This window comes from Monopterus albus, unplaced genomic scaffold (assembly GCF_001952655.1).
Source record: "Monopterus albus unplaced genomic scaffold, M_albus_1.0 scaffold41.1, whole genome shotgun sequence".
NCBI classification, from domain to species: Eukaryota; Metazoa; Chordata; class Actinopteri; order Synbranchiformes; family Synbranchidae; genus Monopterus; species Monopterus albus.
In genome coordinates this window covers 2511310-2523580 of record NW_018127921.1, presented here as the reverse complement: position 1 = coordinate 2523580, position 12271 = coordinate 2511310, and the positions used below count along the sequence as shown (strand labels likewise).

The window sequence follows — 12271 nt, the reverse complement described above, 5'->3', positions numbered from 1 at the left end:
TCAGGACTGTGTGTAGCGGGCCTGGTGAGACAGTTAGTGGAGGGGAGGTGGGGTGGTGGGTGGTGTGTGTGTGCCGCCTCTCTGTGCTGTGGCTGGAGGTCTCAAAGCGGGTGTAGAAAGTGTTGAGGTCATCCGGCAGGCTGTCTGTGAAGCTGATAATGCTGGTGGTGGTCCTGTAGTCTGATGTGCTGCAGGCCCTGCCACATCCGTCCGGAGTCAGCAGTAGAATAGAAGCCATTCAGCTTCTGAGAGTGTCATTACTAATGACAGTCTATACATTTAGAAACTTTGGTCGTAGCCAAACAAATGACTGAAACATTGAGTACGGTGGTAGAAAAAAAACATCATTGCCATGGACTGCAGGCAAAATTACTCTCCCTGGGGGTCTGTTAGCACAGTGAGTAATGAAGCAATGACCTTGACGGTCAAAGAGCTGACCTGCTCAGGACAGGGGCCAAAGGGCCAGAACAGGGACCAAATGCCAAGAGGTGTAGATGGGGAGTGTGGCTGTCTCAGTGTTTATGTGTATATCTTAACTGCTGACAGTTTGAGGGCACATTAAAATGAAGTGTCCTTGTGAAGTCTGTACCTCATTGACTGTGAACAGGGGTCAAAAGAGGGCTTGATCTGGACCAGCTGGCTTTAATGATGCTGAGGCCAAGGTGTCAACCCATTTTTTAAAACATCTATTTTGCATCTCTCTGTTTCACTAACAGATTATTTTATTTTAGGTACCTTTACAAACAGTGTTGTTTCTGGTAACCATAAGCTTATCAGAGATAACTGGGCTCACACTTCTTCTAAGATGCTCACAGGAGTAGCAGGGAATAACATGAGGAATGCTAAGAAAGAAATGGTCCTCCACTGAAAACAAATGGGACTAGTGAGCTTACAAAGGTTGAAATCCTGGTAGAAACATGAAAAATGACTTTCCTTTCTGCTTCCAAACACTCCAAGCCCCTGGGCCTTTGTTGGAGACACCATCTCCTCCACTCCACTGCCTGCTCCTTCGCTGAGAGACAGCAACATCTGCTGGCTTAGAGATTGATTAATTGGCTGATCAGGCGCCCACGGTATAAACTGATTGATTGATCATCTTGCAGTTGGAGCCGCCTTTATCTAAAGCCCTGAGGAGCGAACCTCTGGAAGTCCCCAGTCATCTGTCATATCCAGCACACAGGGGAAGACTGAGGAGAGATGAAAAGCTGCAGGTTCATTAGCAAGACACGGGGGGCACGTAAGGAGGAAGTGTCAGCCAAGATGGGAATAGGGGGCCATGTTGAGACAAAAATGGGAACATAGGGACAAAGAGAGTGACGATGAAAGGAATGGAGATGATGTTTTGGTCTTTATAGTGTGAGAGCGATAGACAGAGATGTACAATAAATGAAGGCAGGAGGAGGAAGGAGTTTGGCCAAACTAATAACAACATGGTGACAATCTTGTCCATATACAACCAAGAATGAAAAAGTCTTGTATGATTTGTACCAACTACTGTGTGAACTTGCACCTGCTGCTTTTATATTCAGAATTGAGGATTATGTTTTTTGGACATACCGTAACCTCCATTTATTTATAATTTCTGACCGTGTTGCTGTTTAACAGCAAGCAGTGAGTGTAAAAGGATACAGGGGGAAGAAGGTGGCAGATGAAAGTAAGTGTGGAGAATGCTGATACACATTTTGCTAGACACAAAAACTAAAGGCATAAAATTCCTCTACTTGACAGCAGAGGACACAGTGAACGGCCTGAGAGTGGAGAGAGTGGAGAGAGGGATATTGCCTTTGGACAGCAGATGTCCCTGGGCAGCAAAGTGAATGACAGAAATAGTTGGTGGGGCAGGAAAGAGAGCAGGAACTACCTATAGAAGAAAGAAGGTTAGAGGGATATACAAAGAAAGACAATAGGGGAAGACATGATTCGAGAAAAGGGGACTCCTAAGGATGTGTTGTTGACACAGGTCTTTCTGGATAACTCATGTTGCATTTGCCTTCAGCATGTGAATCTTTACCTCAATCCATGTTCATGTTTAAGATCCTATTGTGTGTAAATGACAGTATCCTTTTGTGCTTATGGGCATTGTACATTGTATGTGCTTATGAACATTGCTCACAGCATTCAAAGTTTAAAAGTGCTTATTTTGTCATATGCACAGTTAGGAAACGTGTTTCCCTGTACAATAAAATTCTTACTTTGCTGTCCCCATGAATGCCACAAAATACAAATGAAATATAAAGTAGATAAATAACACAAAATCTAAGGCACTTTAAGCAGCATCAGATGCAGTAATATAATAAAATATATATAAGAATATAACAGAATGTATGCTGCATGGCAGCAGCATGTGCAGCAGAGTCATTGTGCAATTATGCATGTAACACAAAATCTAGGACACTTTAAGCAGCAACAAATGCAGCAATATAATAAAAGAATATAATAAATGTATGCTGCATTGGAGCAGCATGTGCAGCAGTCAACAGTCAATGTGCAATTAAACTGAGAATGTAAACAGTACATCACGTATTTCCTGGTAATAAATGCCTCAGCTGTTTAGGAGTCTGATGGCGGAGGGAAAGAAAGAGTTTTTCAGTCTACTGGTCCTGCATTTCACACTTCTGATCCTTCGGCCAGAGGGTTGACACTGGCTTCTTTACCCAGCTTCAGAGGTTGCTGTTTGGTGCACACTGAAAGTGTTGTTGTTCCGCCACGAGGAGGCTTTGGGAGTTGACTCATGTGGACAATGAATGTATTACCTGAGTTAAGTTAATATTAGATTATCATTAGAGTTTTTAGTTAAATTAGTTTTTCTTTAACACAGTGGTGTGAACTTGGGACAGCCAAATATCCCAGAGTGCACTGCATGACAACTGTCAGTTATGGTAGAGATTTTGAGCCAGTATCAAAGTTCTCATTTTTGTCCTAGAGCTGGTATTATGCCACTATATTAAGCTTTTAGATATGTTCAGGAAGTAAAGTCACCATTTAGATTTAGAATATGAGGTCAGTGTATCCAAGTAATGCCAGTTTGGAAATTTGCTCCTTTGTTGTCTGAGATACAGGATAACTACTGGCAATACTGAGAAATGCCAATGGTGACACAAACGTTTCATAGATGAAGACCAGAGCATCAAGAGAATATTTGGGAAAAGAAGGGAAATTCATTGTGTCATATCCTTACTAGATGTCTTTACAGGTCCACTTGGTTCAGAAGAACCACTATCTGACCCAGGCCAGTCCAAATTATACTCAGTCTAATGGGATCAGGTAGGGTCTCATTTTATTGCCGCTGGTCTTGGGTCTGTCTCAGTATGTCTAATACCCATGTAGACCTGAATGAATCTGTGCATAGTCAGTATCAGCTCTGGTTACATGGGCCATCATAATCATCATGGGAGAAGATATTTTAGGAAATGCCACTTAAACATTTATAGTATTCAGTAAAAAAAAAAAAAAAAAAAAATTGAATTTGATGCACAGATATTAAATTGGGTAGAAAAATAGTTTTTTTCGCCCATTTTTTATAGAGTGTTTTATTGTTATACAGATGATAAAAATTTTAGTCTTTCAGACATATAATAAATAGTTTATTTGTTTATTCACCTTGTTTCTAGCTCTAATTTTGGTCTACTAACTCTGGCTCATTACCAGCTAAATGCTCGACTGTGTTCACAAGCTAGTCTCTAACTGCTTCTGTCTGATCTAGCATGTTGTAGAGTGGGTTCATAAGAGCAGTGCCCTAAAATATGTCAAACGCTCCACAGAGTTGAGGGCAACTACAGCAACACATAGAGTAGTCTCTTAATTCATTGCTAACACAGAAATACTGGGGGTTCAGGACATAAAACACTGCAGACGCTCTGATGAAGGACAGGGCCTTGGTGGTGCTTCAACTTTCTGAGAGAGTGATGTCATCCCTGAGGGTGGATGTGTGCAGATGTGGCTGAGATGTGGTGGAGTGGCAGAGAGCGAGGTTATCACAGCGATGAGTGGTAAATAGTGACACTGTCTGGATGGAAAGAGGAGAAGGCCATCAAAGAGACAGTGAGAAAGAGAGAGCAGGATTATCTAGACTGTTGAGAGGAGGAGATGAGAGGGTGAATAGAGAGGAGGCTTGACTTCTGGAAGGATGATATACCAATTGTACTACCACAGTTACAAAGAGTCTTAAACATAATGACCTAATGCTAAACATATAATACTTCTGTGCCTTGCTCAGGAAAGTTAACAGAGCTTAGTTGTAGGTAGCAGATGAATTATACACAGTAAAAATAAATAATCAGAATGTCATGAACCCATTGTTATAACTATATATCCTGGTGGTAGCATGACTTTATATTTAGCTGGGTCATTAATATGATAGCAGTCTGGAGCTGTGCCATGGTCTGATTGAGATGGGCTTTACAAAGGCATGTGTGGTCTTGGAAACTCATAACCCAAGACTCATAAAGCCAGTTTGAGAAACCTTAAGGAAAAACATGCATGTTTTTACAGAGTAACAGCCCAAAAGTACATTTAGTTGGACTTTTTGTTTGGGCTATTTTAATATTCACACTCACATGAGGCTGTTGTATGAAGAAGACTGCAAAGAGAGTTCAAGGAGATCCTTAAACTATCACATAATATAAAATTTTGCTATAAACCGAGTTGCTTCTGCATACAAGTCCCTTCAAGAAAATGGTTATCACATTCATTACATTTGTCACTTCAACAAGCTTGTTTTATACAGTTGTAGTGCTTCACTGGATGTCACCTGTAGTTGTTAGTGGTTGTGTAGCCCATTGCTGTGTAAAATAAACTGATAATTATTAGGCCATGGACACTCTTATGAACTGTGTATGTGCTATTTGAATTGAATGCAACCGATTTATTTATTTATTTATATTTGAGATGTGAATACTTGGATCAAGTGTAGATTTGACTGGTAAATAACACTGTTAGCTTTGTCATTCCTTTAAAGAGCCCATGGCTCATTTCCAGCAATTTAATGTTTAATCTCTATCTCATCGCCTGATCTGAATGCTGCGTGCTCGCTCTCATGCATGTGTGCTCATGTATATTAATTAATTAACATGCATATTAATGTGTATTTATTTCACCAAGGATTGGATGGAATAGCAAAGCGGGGAGGGGGCCACAATCCGCATTTAGTTTCTATCAAGCCTATGTTAGCAAACTCAGGATCACCTCAAATTCACTAACCTCTCTAGCTAAATATACACCTTTTCCTCTTTACGTGATGCCTTACTTATCTACTGTTAGTTGGCACTGGTGGCTAACTTTAAAAAATATGGATAGAAAAAAAAGCCACTTTGATCTTGTTTTTGTCTCTTAAACCGCAAGTTAGCCAGCTCCTTTATATATGGCTTGTAAGCTTCATGATCCTTTTCACCTGGCACTTTTTTATTCCCAGAAACTAAAGTTAAAGAACTGTCCCTGAGGTAAAAGTCCCTCGAGTATAGTGTGATGTGCATTTCCATAGCAGGGCTGAAGCCCAGGGAAGATTGAACAAATTAACTCGCTTGAAAACTGTTTTGTGAATCAATATCTCCTTTTCTCTTGTATGCTCTTTCCATGTACTTAATGACTTCTTGATTCCCCTTGTCTTTGGTCCCTCCATATGATTAAGTTTGTTCCTGCATTCAATCAAAATCTTTATTTCTAGCACCACTGGCCAAGCTAAATGTTCAGTTCCATAGAACCTCATTAATACCACTCTCCTGTTAGAGTCAAGGGGGAAAACGGAGCAAAACCAAGAAAAGGGAAAGGGACAATTTCATAAGAAAAATACAGTACCTGTCACACAGTATTACACATCCAACATTTCTACTGCACTGAGCTGCACACACATACAATGCTTTGTTGACACTAACTCAAGATGCTTTTCTAACCTTTGCTCTTCAATATGTGGCCATTTAAGTCTCAGCTAAACCAAGTGAAAAAAATGGAGAAGAAATTGAAAGAAAACATTGCAAAAAGTACAGGCTGCACAGAGGTCATAAGAAAAACAGTAAATTCCCAGCTACAGTACCAGTGACATTACAGTTTTACAAGTCAAAAAGCGAACAAGACATATCTCAGTATGATTAGAAATAACATGTACCTGAAAATAGTATTTGATAATTAGTTATACAAATCAAATCAATTCACTGCTCAGACAAAGGTGGAAAAAGCACACAGCACAATTAGAAAATTCTAGCAAGCCTCTTAAAACAAATAAAGATGGAAACATAAATACATACAGCACCCAGAGAGGCTGAAGTAGTAATTTGTCTGTAGAAGTTCTCTTATCAGAAAGAAGCTTTCTTGACACCAGTATCCATCCATCAATCGAATCACTGCCATATCCTGGCCCTGCTGCTGGCTGCTAGCAGTTCCAATTAGCTGACAGGGTGAGGGCCTAGCACAGAGTGCCAGCCACGAGCCCTGCCAATTAGAGCCTGACCTCCTGTCTAACCCTAATACTGGCACAGTGTATGGGCACAACACCCTGGGCAGGGGTGAGGTACGACTGCCAATATGTAGAGGACGGATGAGTGGACACCCTCCAAGACAAGAGAGAGAGAGCATTAGGAGATAGGAGAGAGAAAAGAGTAAGAGAGAATAGACTCAGCTACTGTATGTACGTATGTATGTATAGTACACTGTCATTAAGAAACATGGACTTCTCAAAGGACACATTTAATTATACTTTATCTAGACCATGCTGCCAAATACACAAAACAAAAACATGCCTCTGTCTCAGGCACTGAAATCTTTTCGAAACTGAAAGATGAAAGTTTAGAATGGTTAATATAGTTTCCCCTCTAGACCTATTAGTGTCTGCTTGTTAGATCTGTAATTGTAGCTCCCACTTTGAGCCAGTCTATGAAATTCTGATAATACTGAACTGTAGTGGTACCATTCACTTTTTGTTATTAAGTCTTGTCAAAATCCAGACAGTGTTGTCTGAAATATTGCCTCATAGGATTTTCTCTTTCAGGAAAGCAAAGGCAGATTTTGTTCAGTGGCAAGGAGAAGTCATTACAAAAGTGTGAACAGTATAAATGAGTACAATTAAAAAAGAGAGGAGGATATATAAAGGAATTTCACATGAATATAAAGCAGTATCCTTTGGTGGGAACATTCTACAATATAAGCCAGTTAAGGGGAAACAGGTATGGAGGCTGTTTAATGCCAGTATGTGACCTGCAATTTAGTTTGTTGTTCACAAATCAGAGACAAACTTGATCAGCTTCTCTGGCATGCTGGTGGTTTTTTTTTTTTTTGTAAGGTACCTTCAGTTTTGGGTCTACATCAAACCTGAGATATGCCACATCACCCTAACCTCACTTGTTAATCCATCTCCAGAGCAAAACCCACTTAAAAAAATAAATAAATTCATATTAATCAAAAAGATTGACAGCTCTCTTAAATCCAGTTACATCAAGACCAGCAGGGGTTATTCTTACAACAGCTCAGAGAACTGTAGTCAGAGATAGGATGCAATTTGTCCTTGGTGAGCTGAGCAAATCCAAAATATATGTAAATCAGTGTGCCACTACCTCTTTTTATCTCATTCACAAGTAAAAGACATCAGGACCTCTTTTCCCTCAATCTTCCTTCCACTCTGTCATGTGGAAAGAAAAAATAATAAGTTGAAAGAAAAAGAAATGTTTCTCTGTACTTCCTTTTTTTTTTAAATACCACCAACAGGCACCAATTCAAAACCCAGCAAGTCTCCTTTAATACCTAGGAAATTAAGTTGTTGGTCCATTATCAGCCAGGTCCAGTCATCTGTATCTAAAATGCAACAGTGCACAACTGAAGTACACAAGATTGACAAAAAAAAAAAACCGAGGACATTTGCTGGAGACTGCAGTTTTTAGAGAGGTGGAACTGAGAGATGTACCAGGATGCGCGGAGGGGGTGGAGGTGGGGGCCTGTTGCATTAAAAATGTTAAGATTTACCCAATGTCATTTTCTAGCCAGCCAAGCATCAAATGGAACACAGTTCAAGGGAAGAGTAGCTACTGATTTTCTCCTGGAGCTCTGACAGGATGAGTGCGGGGGTTGTGTGTGTGTGTGTGTGTGTGTGTGTATGGGGGGGCAAACAAACATTCTTGGTATGCTGTGTTAGCCCTTGCTGTGAAAGCAGAGGTTGTGGAAAAAATCACAGAACATCACGTTAGAGACAGAGTGTGTGTATAAGAAAGAGATATAAAGATGGAGACAGAGGGAGAAACAAAAGCATGATAAACAACTACAGGTCTGATAGTGGAACAAGGCTCTGGACTGAAGCACAGGCTGCTTTCTTACTGAGCCTCATCTCCATATCAGCAATATATTTATATATTTTATATGCTTTTAAATTCAAATAGCCCCACATACAGGTGACAGACTACAAACTGTATAATGCTGTATAGTTTTCCTCAGAGTGTCAGCTTAATGTCTCAAATAAAAAAGGAAGAAAAAGTGAATGTTAAGATCTGGGTGTTTTGGACCATTTGCCAACAGTAGACAAAACCACTGCCGCCAGGTAGTCCCCACCCGGGCCACTGTTTGGAGCTAGGGAAGATTGATGACTCTGAGATTGATTGAAAAGTCTGCCTCTGGGTTAGAGCCTGTGTCTGGGTGAGACACTGTGGCCAGTGATTGATTGGCCACTGAGCCATTTTGGCGCTGCAGGGAGCAGAGTTGTTGGGGGGAAAAAAAAAGGGATAGTGGAAGTCTATGATTTCATTAAAACACAGATGTATGGATTGACAGATGGGCAGACTGCAAATAAGAGAGCTGCATGCCTGGTTCATGCCATGTGCTAGTATATCACTGTCAAAACACCTCCTTTATCAGTACATAAAAATCATATCTGCATTGAGCTCATTCATACACTTGTCTTTTTTGCTTTGTCCTCAGCTGGTATCCACTAAACGAACCACATATTCCTAATTGAAGCTGCTGGCTAATGAAGCACTAACTGACCTATTAAGAGTTTATTTGTGTGTAATGATTCTATTAAGTAACTCCTTGATGACACCATCTTGACCAAGCAAACCCACCAATAAGTTCTTCCACACCGGAGTGTCTACTAATGAAGAAATAATTCAGAATGACTATATGATGAAAAGACACTATCGTTCCTAGGTTGCCAAGCATGCAGCAGAAACCATAACAAAGTGAAAAGCCATGCAAATATTCTCTCTTGAGTGTGAATTTGAAAAGCTTGGCTGTTCATTATTCATAGCCACAACAATGTAGAAAATGGCTTTTTTCTACTCTGGACAAGAAGGGATAACTGAAGAACAAAACTGTGAAGCCACTATACAACATAAGTCTATGCAGCAAACTCAAATATACTGCTGTGTTTTTAACTACTATAAAACCCCTTGTGAGCAGCAGTGTTCCCATCTGTTTGCTGCAGTTCCCCCTGAGTGGCAGAACATGTGTGAGCCGCGACACTGCACATGTTCCCCTCAGAAAACAGAACCCCAGTAACCCAACGACAATGGCAACAACATCACAAACCACTGCCTAGACTCCTGTGAAGTTTCAATTACTGCTTAGAATTGCAGGCTTCTGCCAGTCAGATTGACAGGGAAGGGAGTGGTTGGTAGTGGAAAAGCCTGAACAAGTACTGTACTCACACCAGGGTGGTAGAAAGTATATAGGGCCTTGACTACACTTGACACCAAAGTGATTTATAGTAAAACATGGCCAATGTATTAAATGACAAGGTGAGATGCCCCAAACTATTTACTAGAGAAACACGTAAAAATTGTTTGTTTCAATATAGTTATGGCTTAATTTCACGAGCTGGTACAATGGAAAACAAAAACAATGCCCTTTGAGATGGATGAGGGTGATGGCGGAGAGTCTCCTCTGCTGTCAAATTACTAAACTCTATCTCTGCAGTCTTTTTGAGTTATTCAAAATTTTGAATCTCGAGCCTGGCTCAAGTGCGAACGGTTTGTAAACTATACCTGTTGTGATGTAACACCTGGACACAAAATCAGACATGGGTAGGGAGAGTTACTCAGGTAAATCAAAACAGCTGTGCTAAAGCTAAGCTAGTTGCCTCCAGTTACATTTGATCAAACATGACTGTTTGGAAAATTACACACAATCCTACCATTCTGAAACATCCTGTTAAAGTCTCAAGTCTGCAACAGCAGGTTCCTCTCCTTACCATTCACAATTGGACTCCGGTTCAGATACTGTATCTCTATATACAGGCTGTTTGAAAAGATCGATTCAGAGAAATCTAAACTATTTTTGGGTGAATAAAATTTCACAATTTAAAATAAATAAAATATTTATAAAAATGGGCCAAACAGGACCATAATACCAATTCTTTAGAGGTTGGCAAATTGACAAGATGATCACATGTCCCTGCAATACAGATAAAATAGTCAGTGTATATGAAAAGTCAGCGAGTACATAACACGTTAAACTTCAGTAAAAACACATAAAACCAGTGGACATTTGTGGATAGCATGAAAAAGACTAGGGTGGTTTAGGTTTAGTTTTCAGTATAATCTGTGGGTTTTTTTAGTACTTACTATAACAAGAATCTGAACTGGTATACAGTAAGACCAAGAATCTATAAGCAGAATCTAAACTGATCAAAATGTAAGAAACCCAACATTAGCCTAACCCTGTGTCTGGGATTCTCCAAAATGGCTGTCCCTGTAACTACCGTGGCTATGGTTGCAGAGGATATGGCGATTATAGGTGAGCAATGGGGAGGCACAGATGGTTACAACACCTTCTTCATTGTGTGTAAAGTAGAAGATAGAAATGTATGAAGTCCTGCAGTTCAGTGTGACCTGTATGCTAATGAGGAGGACAAGAAAACTTTCAGCCATTAAATTTTGAGCTACAGCTCTCCCCTTCTTTTTTCCCCTCTTACAGGTAAGCAGTGTTTATATTCTTTTCCATAAATCATCTTAGAGTGTAGGATAGTGCCCCTTTTCTTACTGCTCTCATTTCTAAACCGTACTTCAGGTCACCCAAGTTGCCTAGACATACTCTCACTGCAAAGTCCCTTATTTACATTATATTTATTGCATGACATCCCTGTTTCTTTCCCCGTGATTTCTGGTTCTTTCTTCTATTTAAAACCACCCAAAAAACAGTTCCCCTCAAACAGACTGTTGATAGATGCAATGACTACACATAGCGGATGCTCTCTCAACTTCTTCACTTCCTACAATGCTGAGAAAAAAGTAATTTCTCTTTATATCAAAACTGCCAGTGGGCTGAGATAAATCCAGCAGTTTACAAAACACTAACTTGTTGCAACTAAACTAAACTAATAGAGGAAAAACTGACAGTTACTCATTTCAAGGGATTTTCCTAACAATTACTCAGTGTGCAGCACTAAAGCATAACTATGACACTTTTATTTAGCCAGGAAGCATTAAGAACTCAGATAGTATGAATACAAACAATTGTTTAATGTACTGATTAATTGCTCAAAGCATAGAAGACAATACATGACATGTTAACTGGTTTGCTGGGAAAAAGAACTGAACAAATCACCTCTGAAAGCTTTATCAGCCACCAGCTTAAGTGCTTAGTACAGCAAAGCTCAACCACTCCCTGGAGCTCTTTCTCGATCAACTTATTGATTTTGCTCAGCAATCAGAACCAGCTTCTCCTTCCAATTACTGATGCTTATGTGCTTTACAACAGTGTGAATTTAATGTATTGGGTAACCTATACAAAAAAGGTTTTGTACTTGATGAGAGGGGTAGTTTAAAGCACCTCATGTGAAAATGAACAAAAAAGACCTACATGCTTATGTGCACATACTTCCAAATTGAATATCTCAGAAGCTGACTTTTCTATTTTTTATTTTATTTTTTATTTTTAGTTTTGAATAAAAAGAAAGGTCTCACACTAAGACACAGAGGGGAAGATAGAGAGTCGAGATACAAGGGGACACATGCACAGAAAAAAAAAACTCTTAAAATATCTTTTATGTTTCACCAAAGATGAGGTCTCTGTGGGCAGCGGACAATTTTGTGGTTTAACAAATATAGAGTGAAATAACAATGGGTTGGAGGAGATGTCCATATGTAAAAACCATATGTAAAATTTCCCTGCATTCTTCTATAAATGTCCTGCATCCAAGTCAATTTCCAGTTGCAAAGAACAGTGGCTGTGTGGAAGCGTCCAACTTGAAAGTTATATACGCAGTGCAAACAAAACTGCACCACCACTTAAAACCCCTTGGATTCTCCAGCACTGCGAAGGAGGTAAGAAGTACACACTTTTTTGAAACCCTCTGACA

General features: G+C 39.8%; 1 protein-coding gene across 4 annotated transcripts in view; it reads right to left on the bottom strand.

The window, feature by feature from the left end:
• chchd3a (coiled-coil-helix-coiled-coil-helix domain containing 3a) overlaps positions 1–12271 on the bottom strand; it is a 92307-nt gene that overhangs the window by 48197 nt on the left and 31839 nt on the right. The window lies entirely within an intron of this gene.